General features: G+C 44.8%; 1 protein-coding gene across 5 annotated transcripts in view; it reads right to left on the reverse strand.

Annotated features, from left to right (window-relative positions):
- The window catches only part of SH3GL3 (SH3 domain containing GRB2 like 3, endophilin A3), a 196410-nt gene that overhangs the window by 18158 nt on the left and 164881 nt on the right, over nucleotides 1–13371 (reverse strand). The window lies entirely within an intron of this gene.

The following is a 13371-nucleotide window of genomic DNA, read 5'->3' on the forward strand; positions in this document are numbered from 1 at the left end:
CCTTTGGCTGTAGGAACATGGGAAGCTGCCTTATGTCACGTCAGACCACTGATCCTTCTAGCTCAGTATTGTCTATACTGACTGGCAGCGGCTTCTCCAAGGTTGCAGGCAAGGGTTTCTTTCAGCCCTATCTTGGAGATGCTGCCAGGGAGGGAATCTGGGAGCTTTTGCATGCAAAGCAGATGGTCCATCATTGAACTATGGCCCCAATACCAATAAGTTACATAGAAAGATTGTCTTATACTGAGTCAGACCATTGGTCCATGGCCATCCCAGCTCTAACTGGAGATGCCAAGGATTCAACCTGGGACCTTTTGCATGCAAGGTAGATGGTCTGTCACTGCAGCAGCCCCAATCTCTTCCAAGACTCGTGGAGAAATGATTCACCTGAAGGGTGTCATAGAGCAAATCCCCAAGCAACCAAGCGTGTGCACAGTGAGCTGTATCATCAGGGAGATGATATGGCTAAATTGTGGGGAGTCAGGGGTTGGGGCTTCTGAATTGAAGTCCCAATCACCAGTTGCAGGGGAGCAACAGCAGAAGAGAGGGCATGCCCTCACCTCTTGCCTGTGGGCTTCCTAGTAGGGGTGTGCACAAAGCTGGGTAGCCCGGTTCAGTTTGAGTCCAGACCGGACTCAAACTGGACCAGGCATGTTTGGTTTTGCCACCCCTTGAAAACCCTGAGGCTGCAAGGCCAAAGCAGTGACTCATGCAGAGAAGCAACATCCAGATTCCTCAGAGGACATGCAATTCTGTCCTCCAAGAATTGCCTCTGATGGAATAATACAACTACACCCAATGCAAAGGCCCAGCAGACTTCATTGAGAACGATGGAAAGCCAGAGCATCGAATGGTACAGGCATACAAGGCATCCGCCTCTTTGTGTGGGTGCTCCGGGCTCAGCAGAGCCTCCCATTTTACTCATTTCTCTAGCACACGGGACGTCCCCTCACAGCTCGCTCGTCTGCCCTGGCACACAGCTCAGAAATTGCTGGAAGAAGCTTGTAGAGCAGAATATTATGATGGAGCCTCAGGCTTCAATTACTTTTGAAATGTGTACAGCTGCGGCCATGTTATTACTTACCTTTTCTGTCTGGAGGTGCCAACTCTGCTCCACTCATGAGCTGGAAATATGTTAAGATATGCTTTTAGGCGAGAAACTCAAAGAGGAGTCGCAGAGCTGGTTGAGGTCAATTGCTTCCATTGTGAAGTCTAAGTGATAATAAGCACGGCACCGGCTCACAGGAAGCTGGCAGGAAATCCCTAAGCTTTCATTCACTGCAATAACAAGATGAACATCTCCAAGCTTCTCCAAATGAAACTGTTTCTGGGGGCTCACAGAGCGCTTGCCAGCTCCGTAACTAAATCTCCACCAGCATGAGCCACGTAATGCAAGTATTGATTGGGGATTTGCTCCACGGCACCTGTCTGACGGACAATTTCTACAGAATGGTGCAGCTCTGAAGGCCAGCTCTGGCAGCCCGCATGCTCTTATCTCTAGCAGCGCAAGGGGCTGCTGCAGGCCTGGCTGGGACTACATGAAGATGCCGACTATCTGATCCTCACTAGTTTTCAAGTGGGCCACTTCAGCAACTAACCTTCAATACGAATTCAACCAAACTGAATTCTGCGCAATGCTACACTTTCCCCAGCACAGGAGGAGGGGCCTTTAAGAGAAATGAATCCCGGTCAAGTCCCAGCACCATCTTGGAAGGCTAGACAACACTGGGAAGTGTAGTCAGAATCAGAATGATTCAGAATTTCAGAATCAGGGGGGAAATGTAGTCCTTCCCAATACGTTCACCCAAAGCGCTCCATAGGGAAAACTTTGGGAAGGATTACGTTTCTCAGTGCTCAGTGCAGACCTTCTAAGATGGCGCTGGAACTCGAGAGGGCTCCATTTCCCTTAAAGGAGCCACCAGTACTCAGCAAAGGGCAGCACTGAGCTGTGGGAACAGTCGACTCTGTGCAGTACCTGCGGAGCAGTGTGGAAGCTGAGGCTTGGCACAGGCATAAGCAATTAGTTAGGGTGCCACACTTAGGGCAAAACAACAACATCAAACTTCACAATCTCTCCAAACAAGGAACCCTCCTAAATCTACCCTCTAACACCATGGAGGGCAACACATCCATACGGGCTAGCATCCAGGCTCTTCTGTGAGTTGGATATGTCAAATTATACAGATAGTTGGCTGGGCTTAACTAATATTATAATACCCTTATACAAATCTATGGTGCGGCCACATCTGGAGTACCGTGTACAGTTTTGGTCACCGTATCTGAAGAAGGACATTGTAGAACTGGAAAATGTACAGAAGAGGGCAACCAAGATGATCAGGGGCCTGGAGTGCCTTCCTTATGAGGCAAGGCTACAGCATCCGGGGCTCTTTACTTTGGAAAAGAGGTGACTAAGGGGAGACATGATCGAGGTGTATCAAATTATGCATGGAATGGAGAGGGTGGGCAGAGATAATTTTTTCTCCCTCTCTTACAACACTAAAACCAGGGGTCACCTCATGAAACTGAAGGTCGGGAAATTTAGGACCAACAAAAGGAAGCACTTTTCCACACAGCACATAATTAATCTGTGGAATTCTCTGCCACAGGATGTGGTGATAGCCACTGGCTTTGATAGCTTTAAAAGGGTCTTAGACAAATTCATGGAGGACAGGTCTATCAATGGCTACTAGTCTGGTGGCTGTGGGCCACCTCCAGCCTCAGAGGCATGAAGCCTCTTAATACCAGTTGCAGGGGAGCAACGGCAGGAGAGAGGGCATGCCCTCAGCTCTTGCTTGTGGGCCTCTCAGAGGCATATCTGGTGGGCCACTGTGTGAAACAGGAAGCTGGACTAGAGAGGCCTTGGGCCTGATCCAGCAGGGCTGTTCTTATGTTCTTAAGCGGCACAGTCTATGTAAGCTTACCTCCTTCATGTGAACTAGGTTTCAACATTAACCTAATCAAGTTGGATTCAGTTACTTTAATACAAAAACAACCAAAAACCCTCTCCCAACCCACTTCCTCTTTTTGTTTCTCCTGCCTCTTTTGCAAGCTTTCCTCTCCCTGTTGCCAAGTTATAAAAACAGAGCTATGCATAGAATCGTTCTTTTTAAAGCCTCTTGCAGTGTGTGTTTATTGACCTGCCATTATGGTCTTCTACTAAAATAGGAGCCTGGATTATATTTGTTTAGAATTCTTCTACCTTGAGATCGGAGGCTGTGGAGGAAGATGCCACCACACAAGTAACTGTAGCAAAACATCACAGGGACCAGAAAGTGCTTGGCATTGGTCTGAGAAACAGATAACAAGAAGGGGAGAAGCACGACTTAGAAGGATATATTGTTGCTCTCAAGGCAAACGCTGGCAGTATGCACTGCGAGATTGTAGCAAGCGATTCATCTGGTGTCACTGTGACCTTGCTGCCCTTGTATTGTCCAAATATTTTCCCACAGTGCTGTGGACACGTGACCTGCAGGCTGCTATGGAATAACAACCCCACATTCGGCTCATCGGCTATAGCCAGCTGGAATTTTATATATACGTATTGAGACTGCAATATTGCTAATTCAAGGGAAGATGGCTTTCTCTGTAGGGAAATGAGCAAAGCAGAAGAATCAGAACCTTGGACAAGCTCCCAGACACATGGCCAACAGCTACGCATCACAGGAACCCTCTGGATGTACTGAAAAGCCCTGCTCTTAAAAGAGATTCTGAAGTGTTCTAAACATAAAGAGAGACCTGTTCGCTTTCCGGAGGCACCTTTGCCAGGGGTGGGCATCGAAACTTCTGGGGATGAGGCAGCGGAACAGGCCCCAGACCCCTTGGAATCACTGCCATGGCCCCATTGTCGACCTCCCATTCCAAGAATGGCCTTGAGCTCCAACATATTGCACTCGGGACATATCCTTTCCATAGGATCTGTCTAAATCTATCTAGCCTAGTATCCTGTTTCTCACAGTGGCCAACCAAGTGCTTCTGGAAAGTCCACAAGCAAAAAATGAAGGCATTATCATTGCAGTAACTGGTATTCAGAGAACTACTACCTCTGAACATGGAAGGACCTATGTAGCCATCATGACTAGTAGTCATTGATAGACTTATCCACTGTGAATGCTTTTGATGCCATTTAAGCTAGTAGCTAACATTACATCATGTGGTAGAGAATTCCATACATGTGTTGTGGAGCTCTCCACATCAGAACACACAGAGCTCTTAAGCAATAAAAACAATGCAAACTTTTGCTTGAAGTGAAATTTACGAGCTGCATAAACTGCTTGTTTGCTCTAGTCTAGTCAATGTCACCACTTTATTGACCAGTATGGGAGGAGAGCTGGTCTTGTGGGAGCAAGCATGAATTGTCCCCTTTGCTAAGCAGGGCCTGCCTTGGTTTGCACTTGTATGGGTGACTACATGAGAGTGCTGTAAGATATTACCGTTGCGGGATGGAGCCGGAGCTCAGTGCTAAAGCATCTTATTTGCATCCAGAAGGCCCCAGGTTCAATCAACCCTGGCATCTCCAGTAGGACTGGTAAAGACGCCTGCCTGAGACCTTGGAGAGCTGCTGCCAGTCATTGCAGACAATACTGAGCTAGATGGACCAAGGGTCTGACTTAGTATAAGGCAACTTCCTCTGTTCCTAAGGGAGAGCACTTACAATTAGGAAAATGAAGCAAGTTAGTTTTTCTCCCCAGCAGTGAGACTGCCCTCTGCTGCATTACATATTTATTTGTATCATCAACACTTTGCTAAGCAAGATAGGCCAGGACTCTGCCCCAAGGTGCTTACAATTTAAGTTTCAACAGAGAGGAGACTCAAAGGGAAAGGAAGGCAAAGGCAACACAAAATGGATCTGAACCAATTCTTTGATTCTGTTGGGGATGCTGACTAGCAGTAAAGGCACAGGCTTGGTAGAAAAGATGAGCCTTGCGGTGGTATCTGGATGGATAGAAAGGGGACTGCACAATTATCATCAAGCTGCCTATGCTGGATGAGGGCTAGCTTCACAGCAGGAGTAAGGGAGAAGTCACTCACAATTTCTCAGTGTATTAATTTCTGCAAATTGGGAAATAGAGAGCTGTTATTTATATTTAGCAAGAGGTGGGTGAGCAGCTGTCCCTATCTGGCCTAACATAACATCCCTCCCAGTGACTATTGCTGGTGTCTCCCTTGGATTTCTCTTTCGACTGTGAGCAATTTCGGGGCAGAACCATCTTCTCATTCCTTTTGCTACGTATACTGCTTTGAGAACTGTTTTTGTTGAAAAGCAATCTGTAAATATTCTAATCATCATCATCATCATCTATAGACAGCCTAGCACTGTGACTTTGCAGTGTGTGGATACTCAAACTTTCAACCCTTTTAATATCAGCTGTACTCCTTACAGATTATGATCCCATATGATAGGATCTTGTAAGGTTAATAAGTCTTGCCCTATCATAAAGGTAAAGTGTGCCGTCAAGTCGATTTCGACTCCTGGCACCCACTGAGCCCTGTGGTTTCCTTTTGGTAGAATACAGGAGGGGTTTACCATTGCCTCCTCCCACACAGTATGAGATGATGCCTTTCAGCATCTTCCTACATCGCTGCTGCCCAATATCGTACCTGCGGGGATTTGAACTGGCAACCTTCTGCTTGTTAGTCAAGCATTTCCCCGCTGTGCCATTAGGTGGCCCTGCCCTATCAAAGCTACTGAAAATATGCATGCATTGTATAAACTGCAAACTTTGGGGCCCTTTATATTTACTCTAGGTATATGGGAGCTGCTTGTCCATGGAGAAAAATCCAATGACCCACCACAAGAGAGGCGATTGCATGGTTCCAAATCATGGAATTGGTATACAGCACACACCCCAAGGGAGTGGGTTGCTGCTGCTTCCATGGAAAAACCACGTTTAAAGGGCAACCCCTGCATTTCTTGCAATCTTGCACTTGATATAGTGTCTGGACCTTGTTTAATTGCATCCAACGACCGGACAATAAGAAGCAAATTTTCAGATAAGAGAGACAAAGGATCTGTTTGTCCCCAACTGAATCAAGTAAGATTCTGTGAACATAACATGATTTTGCACTTTCTATAGAGAGTCAGTTTGCACCAGGCAGTGCCACGTCACCCCACCACTGGGAGTCTTTTGTAAAACTTGTCTGCTGAAGCTATTCTTCTAGTGTACGCCTTGCACCACAAAAAAGCACTTTGTACTCCAGAATCTTCAAGACTTCCCTGACAAACCTCTACTGTCTTCCCTTGATTGCCCACTTGCTGATTTGCCATTCAGCAATCTATGAAATGGCACATCACATCCCAGGGCAGAAAAGGCCTAACGTTTCAAGCAGCTACTGGTGAGTTTGCCATTTTCAACAAATAGAAGTGACATATTGTAGAAAACCAGGAGTTCGCACTCTGGGTTCGATGAGGCAAATTTAAGATCAAACCAGATGCAAGCAAAATGCATGTTGTGTTGTTTTTTAAACTTGAAATAGCAGCCACAGGGATGGGAGGAGATCAGGATCAGAGACTACAGAGTGTGCAGAGCTCTAGGACAGGGATTCTCAACGTTTGGTCCCCAGATGTTATTGGACTTCAACTCCCAAAATCCCCAGCCCCAGTGGCCTTTAGTTGGGGATTAAGGGAACTGAAGTCCAATAACATCTGGGGACACAACATTGAGAATCCCTGCTCTAGGAGGTTCCGTAGCCCAGGAAAACTATATACTGGTGCAATGGACACTTCCCTCTTGGGGCATATAGCAGCTTTGGAGGGTGTTTCTATGAGATTGGGTCCTTCACCCCATCCTTCCTCCCATCATCTTATCCCAGGCTGCAGGTCATCCTCAGCTGCAACTTTATTTACCAAAAAAAAAAAAAAAGTATCCCACTTTCCCCCTGCAATCTGAGAATGTTCAAAGTAGTTAACAGAAAACTATCTCAAAAATGAAGCAAGTGATTCTGTGGAACAAAGAGCAATTAATCCAAATATGGTCATCTTGGGGAGAAACAAGAGCACGAAGCCACAGAACTTAAAAGGTTGATGGAATTAAAAAGGGGTGGGGGGGTTGTTTTTGTTTTTGTTTTTTTTAAGGTAATGGCAAGAGGAAGCCAAATGGATTTCTAAAGAGGAAGCCAAATGGATTTTCCTCAGAAAGGAGTTCCACATATTAGGTGCCACCACAGAAAAGGTCCTCTCATGCCTCACACACACCGCACCTCAATGAATGTTGGAAAACATATGAGGGCATCACTAGAGAAACACAGGGGGAGGCGGTTTTGTGCAGGGGTGGTCTTTTAGGCAGTTGCAACCACTCTACCTCCTCACTCCCTTCTCAAATCTGCCCTCACCATGTGAGCCCTTAAATCCAAATCACATCCAGTCAATGCCTCTCACGCTGCCTGCCTCTCCTACAAGATGTCCAGGTTTTAGTCTCCTATGAAAGTGCTGTCCCTGTACTAGATGAGGCAACATGAGAAGCAGACTAACTTTAAAAAAAAACATTATGAAGGATCATCACTGTTAATGGGGATGGAAAGATGGTTAAGAGGCTTTTTATTAAACAAGAAACCATTGAGTCTGTGTGACAGTCCAAACTGCCTGATACAATGCAAGAATGATTGAGACACATAGATTTTGGAACCAGTAACTTGAAAGAATACACCATGGACTTTATATCATAGATCTAAATCTTAATCAAGTTTATGGAACAAAATAATTCTACACAGTATCTAAAGAGCCAGGAATGTGCAAGATGGCCACTTAAAATAGTTGGGACCTTTCAATAAGGTTGGATCTCCAACATCAAGTCTTTTCAACTATGCAGCATTGCTCATGAAAGGTTGGTTACACCATAGTTCATTCTACAGCCAAGATTAGTGTCAGTGAGGTAAGTTTGACAGGTAACTAGAAGCCAAGTTTACAAAGAGCTCTGCACTCAATGTGCAGCTTGGCAGGTCTATAAATAAGATGGTATAAAAGTAGAACATCTGTAACCCTAGCCTACAAAAAAGGAAAAAATGCTACATACATACTAGTTGAGCTAAATTCTGGCTACAATAAAACATATTCAGTTGTAGCAAATTGCATACACACAGACACACTGAGGTCATTCACACAATCAAAAAACTGTGTTCTACCCAGGTTTGGGAGCTGTGTGTGCTCCCAATTTTCAGTTGTGTGGAAGCAAGGTTAGAGGAAAAGCTGGGTAGAAGATTTGTCACAAGAGGAGCTCCAGATATAAAGGAATGAGAATCAAGGATTTCCTTTTTTGTTGTTGTTGTCTTTTAACAAAATCCAGAATAACCTACCACATGCCAAGTCCTGCAGATGTGGTACTGATAGTTTAATTTAATTTTATTTGTTTCATTTATTCCTTCAGTGCCTATTGCAGGTGTTTACCTTGTTTCTTTTTAGACTGTGAACCCTTTGGGCAATAGCAGCACCTGGGTGGGGGGGGGGAATTGAGGGAAGGCACAGAAGGGGCAGAGTAGATGTGTGGGTGGGCAAGCTGTGTCACACACATTAGATTTCTGAAACAGAGATGTGGTTGGTGGGAGGAACAAACTACTTGTCTGAGCAGGCATCTGCCAAGCCTTGCCCACCCTCTGGAGTCACTCTTGCCTTTGGGGGACAGGGAACCATCTTGTTATTATTTTTCTTTGTAAACCAGTTTGAGAACTTTTTCATTGAAAAGTGGCATGTAAATAATAAGTGGTAAATAAGTATTTTGAGAAAATAGAGAAATGCAAGAGGAAAATACCAAACAGGCATGTATAAAATACATATAAAATAGCATCACCATGAAGGCATACAAAACCTTAAAATAATTAAAAGCACATCCTCCGCTCAAAAGTTGCAGACTTGGTAGGTCACAAATTTGTGCAGGCCTGTTCTAAATACAAGCTTTAACCAGATAAATCCACCCAGGGCAAATTTCACAATGTTTCATTTGTAGTTATCCTTTGCAGTGCTTTTCTATCCAAAATCAAGACTGCCTCACCAGCCTTGCCCAAGCCAAGGTCATACGTTTGCCACCAGTAAGTAGAAACAGTCCAAGTAGTTTCCAAGCAACCACACAGAGAATTTCACTGTACAGAGTCCCGTTATTCCTTTCATTTGACAATAAAGTAATATTGCTACCCACTGAGCCTTTAAACACCCTAATCTAACGTAAGACAGGTGGAGTCATTGCATTCCAATGGCAAAGTCATTCTGGGTTATAATGGGAGACTTCCAAAAAGGCTTGCAATGTTTAGTCAATTCATTTATTAAAATTACCAGGTGCAGACCAAATCCCCTGGTGCCAAAGGTGGTGTGATGAACTGCCACCCCCAACATATGTTGTGCACCAATTTTCCTCCTGCAAGCAAATGTCTCCTGCCTCAACTTTCTTAATATTACCACCCATAAGCCAATTCTCCCCCAACCTCCCAACCTCCTTAGAGCCAAATCTCTCCCCTAGTCTCCCTACAAGCCAATTCCCTATGATCTGATTTCTCTCCCCACCCCCCACCCCCACCGGAATCTCCCCAGACTCTTCACAAACTGATTTCTCTCCCTTTCAGAAGTAATCCCCAGAAATGGTTGAAGGCCCTGGTGCTATGAGAAACTATATTATCTGTCTATCTATCTATCATATTTTTATACCACCTGACATGTACATCTCTAGGCAGTGTACAAAACTTAAAACAATATAAAACAGAGTTGAAACCATTAAAATTTCACAAAATACAGTAAAAACAGTCTAATAAAACAAATCAAATCATTTAAAATTAATTTCAGTTAAAGGCTTGTGAAAACAGGTGCGTCTTGAGGGTCTTCCTGTTACATGGCCAGTTTTGGGAAGCTGCCTTATACTGAGTCAGACCATTGGTCAGTATTGTCTACACTCAGGCTGATCAATTTTGGCTCTCCAGCAGCTTCTGGACTACAACTCCCATAATCCCCAGCCACAGCAGTCAATAGCCAGGGATTATGGGAATTGTAGGCCGACATCTGCAGAGCAGCCCGGCTTGAAACTGACTGGTAGCAGCTCTCCAAGTTTGCAGGCAGGAGTCTCTCTCAGCCCTATCTGGAGATGCTGCCAGGGACTGGTGCTGGGACCTGCTGCATGCAGATGTTCTTCCACTATGCATTCCACTGCATGCAGATGCTCCTGCACTTCCACTATGGCCACACCCCCTAAGGGGAATATCTTACAGCGCTCAAATGTAGTCACCCATTCAAATCCAAACCAAAGCAGAGCTTGCTCTGCAAAGGGGACACTTCATGCTTGCTAACACAAAACCAGCTCTCCTCCCTGGATGGAATGACATTCAACGCGGATGAAGCCTTTGGTGATCCTCCTATCCCAGCAGCTGCTACTCTGAAGCTTGCAGATGGCAATAGTTTACACTGCTTCAATTCTAGCTTGTGAACATGTGGTGGGGGGTCAAAAAACCTCTTAATTTTGTTTCCCAGAAGATATGCCTCAGTGCGTGGGCATTCTTAGCAGGAGATTTAAACAACATTGTTCATACCACTAATTTAACAGGGGGTGTTCAATCACTATCAAAAGTAATACTTCAAAAATGCAAACATGGCCTTTATGTTGCACAGGGTTGCCGTATACTGGGTTTAATTAGTCCTATCTGGAGAAGATATTTATCTACATTTATTTTGAAATGCTTCGAAAGCTGGCAGTTTAATAACCTCCCTTGAGAATTCAACACCATACCACACCACACCAACATTCTACAACTCTGTGTCTGTGTGTCTGTGTGTGTACGCATGTGAGATTTGCATGGATTTTACTCCAGTTCAGCAAGAGAGAGATGCACTCAAAAGTGGTTTCTATGCAGAGATTCCCTTGCTGGATTTTGAACAGGATGCAGATGCCTAATCACTCATGCTCTAGTCTAGTTCCTTCCAAGCTGGACTACTGTTATGTGTTCAGATGGGACTGTCTTTGAATACAGTTTAGTCCAGCAGGCAGCTGAGAGATTGCCGAATATTATCAGAGGTCTAACTGAACCTAAACCCAGAAACTGGTTCAAAGAGGGGGTTTCCCCCACCCACCAGTAAGATGTCTTGATTTCTCCCTAGAGGAACTCTTCTGACACATTTTTACTATTATTTGTTTCATTTTTATCTCATAAGAACATAAGAACAGCCCTGCTGGATCAGGCCCAAGAAAGCCCATCTAGTCCAGCACCCTGTTTCACACAGTGACCCAACAGATGCCTCTGGGGAGCCCACAGACAAGAGGTATGTGCATGCCCTCTCTCTTGCTGTGGCTCCCCTATATCTGCCGTTGCAACTGCCTGCAAGGGGCAGTGTGCAAAGTTTCTTTCCTCCCCCATTACATGTTCACAACCAACCTGCAAGGTAGGGCAGGCTGAGAGAAAGTAACTGGTCCAAAGTCACACAGTGAGCATTTTAGCTGAGTGTGGAATGCTGTCGCTCAGTAGTAGATCTGCTTGGCATGCAAAAGTCCCAGGTTCAATCCCTGCCATCTCCAAATGGGGCTGGGAAATGCTCCTCCCTGAAACTTTGGAGGGCCACTGCCAGTCAGTATAAAAGCGGTGTTGAGTTAAACGGACCAATGGCCTGATTTGGTATAAGGCAGCTGTGTTCTGATAACCTAAGCAAATCTAGCCAAATGTCAGCAAAAAGCCTTTAGAAAAAGACTACAAAGCCCATAGGCAGGCTCTTATTGCTATTATCCTGTTTGCGTGCCATCTCATTTTTTTAGTCATTTACTAAGTATTATTTTTATCATTAGGAACCAAACTGCAGGCGGGAGATGAAAATCAATTAATAACAACCAACCAGCCAGTTCTTGTTGCAATGCTAGAGTGGTAAAATGATGAAGTATTGATCAAAAGGAAAACTACATGTAGCATTTTTGATGTAGAACTGGCCTATATTAATGATTAGTCGGGAAAGCTGTTTTGCCCTCAGGGCATCAAATGTATCAGAACTGACAGGAGTTCTTTGCCCCAAGCATCTCTCCCCATTCCTTCCGAATTTCTGATGATGTGATTATTTTTCACCACACATGCATGCTTTGAGAATGTACAAAGATTTCTTCCCCCTCAGAAACCAGCTTGGGTAGATTAAATTCTGCCTGAATTATATGTTGCTGCTTCCTTATTTAATTTCATTTGACGTTTAAGCCTCATGCAAGCACACAAAGCCTGTATTTTGTACAATACTAGAATGAAGTCGTCAATAAGGGATTTCTTAAGGTGGGCCTGCCCAGTTGACAATCCAGTAGGCCCAACATGTCCTACCAGCCACTGAGGCCTGCCAGGTGCTCAACCTCTCTTTATCCCACCCACGCCACCATTTTGTGCTCTCAGGAGAGTTTTTGAGTCCCTCATGGTCCACCATACATGGTTTGTGGGCTGTGGTTTTTGCTTTTGTTTAGGTGGGTCACAAACAGCTTGTGTGAAGACGACGTTTGGCGACAACTAGGGAGGGTGTGTGGGCTGACAGGAAACTGACACCCTATGTTTATCCCGGGATTCTTTTCCCCCTGCATTCTGTGACTTTAAAAAAAAAAACAGCTTTGTTTTAGAAAAACTACATGTCTTATGTTTTAGTTTGGTGCCTCCCTCAAACCTCTACAACCTCTGGACCAAACTAGAGCTGATGGGAGCAAATCTGTGGTTGAAGACATAGTTTAACAGTTACGTTTTCAAGCACAGAACTCCCTCAAAAGTGGGTGGGGGACCCAACTCTAAAATCAGAAAGGACATACAGATGGGGAGGCCAAATCCAACCACATCCCATGCCTGACCTCCCTGTGGCCCCTCTCCCCAAATGCTTTTCTCTCAGTCAGGGTTAGTTCCAGTACTGGAAACTTTATTTCAGTCACTGAACAGACAAAATACAGCACCACAGACAAGTAGTAACCTCCAGCAATCATGGTTCTGCCAGCACTTTCTGACAAAAACACCATTTACAATATAACAACATATAGTACCATCGACATTCATGATTTTACCAATTGCTTCCTTACATGGCTTGCAATGTAGCAAAATTTTGCCACCTTGATGGAAACATTAACATCACGGTTGGACAAAAGGAGAGACACATAAAAGGCCAACGCTCTACCTGGAAATCTAGACAAAAGTGCTAGCTGAATATCTCTATAAAACAAACAGTGAAGCAACATATGAACAATTGTCTCAACTGCTCCTGACTGACACGGGCATAACTGTTGAGCAAAAGAAATACTGAGGTAGAGACCCTCTAGGAGGGTTGAGAGCACATTCAGGCGTGCCAAGGCAAATGCCCTTCTCACCGGCTAGGAGAAAAGAGCCTGGGGGAAGAGGCTGTGGTGCATACCTGCCATCAGTTAAGTAATGGGGAAATAAAGACATGTTGGCACTGGCAGGCATGGT

Source organism: Hemicordylus capensis, chromosome 10 (assembly GCF_027244095.1).
Source record: "Hemicordylus capensis ecotype Gifberg chromosome 10, rHemCap1.1.pri, whole genome shotgun sequence".
NCBI classification, from domain to species: Eukaryota; Metazoa; Chordata; class Lepidosauria; order Squamata; family Cordylidae; genus Hemicordylus; species Hemicordylus capensis.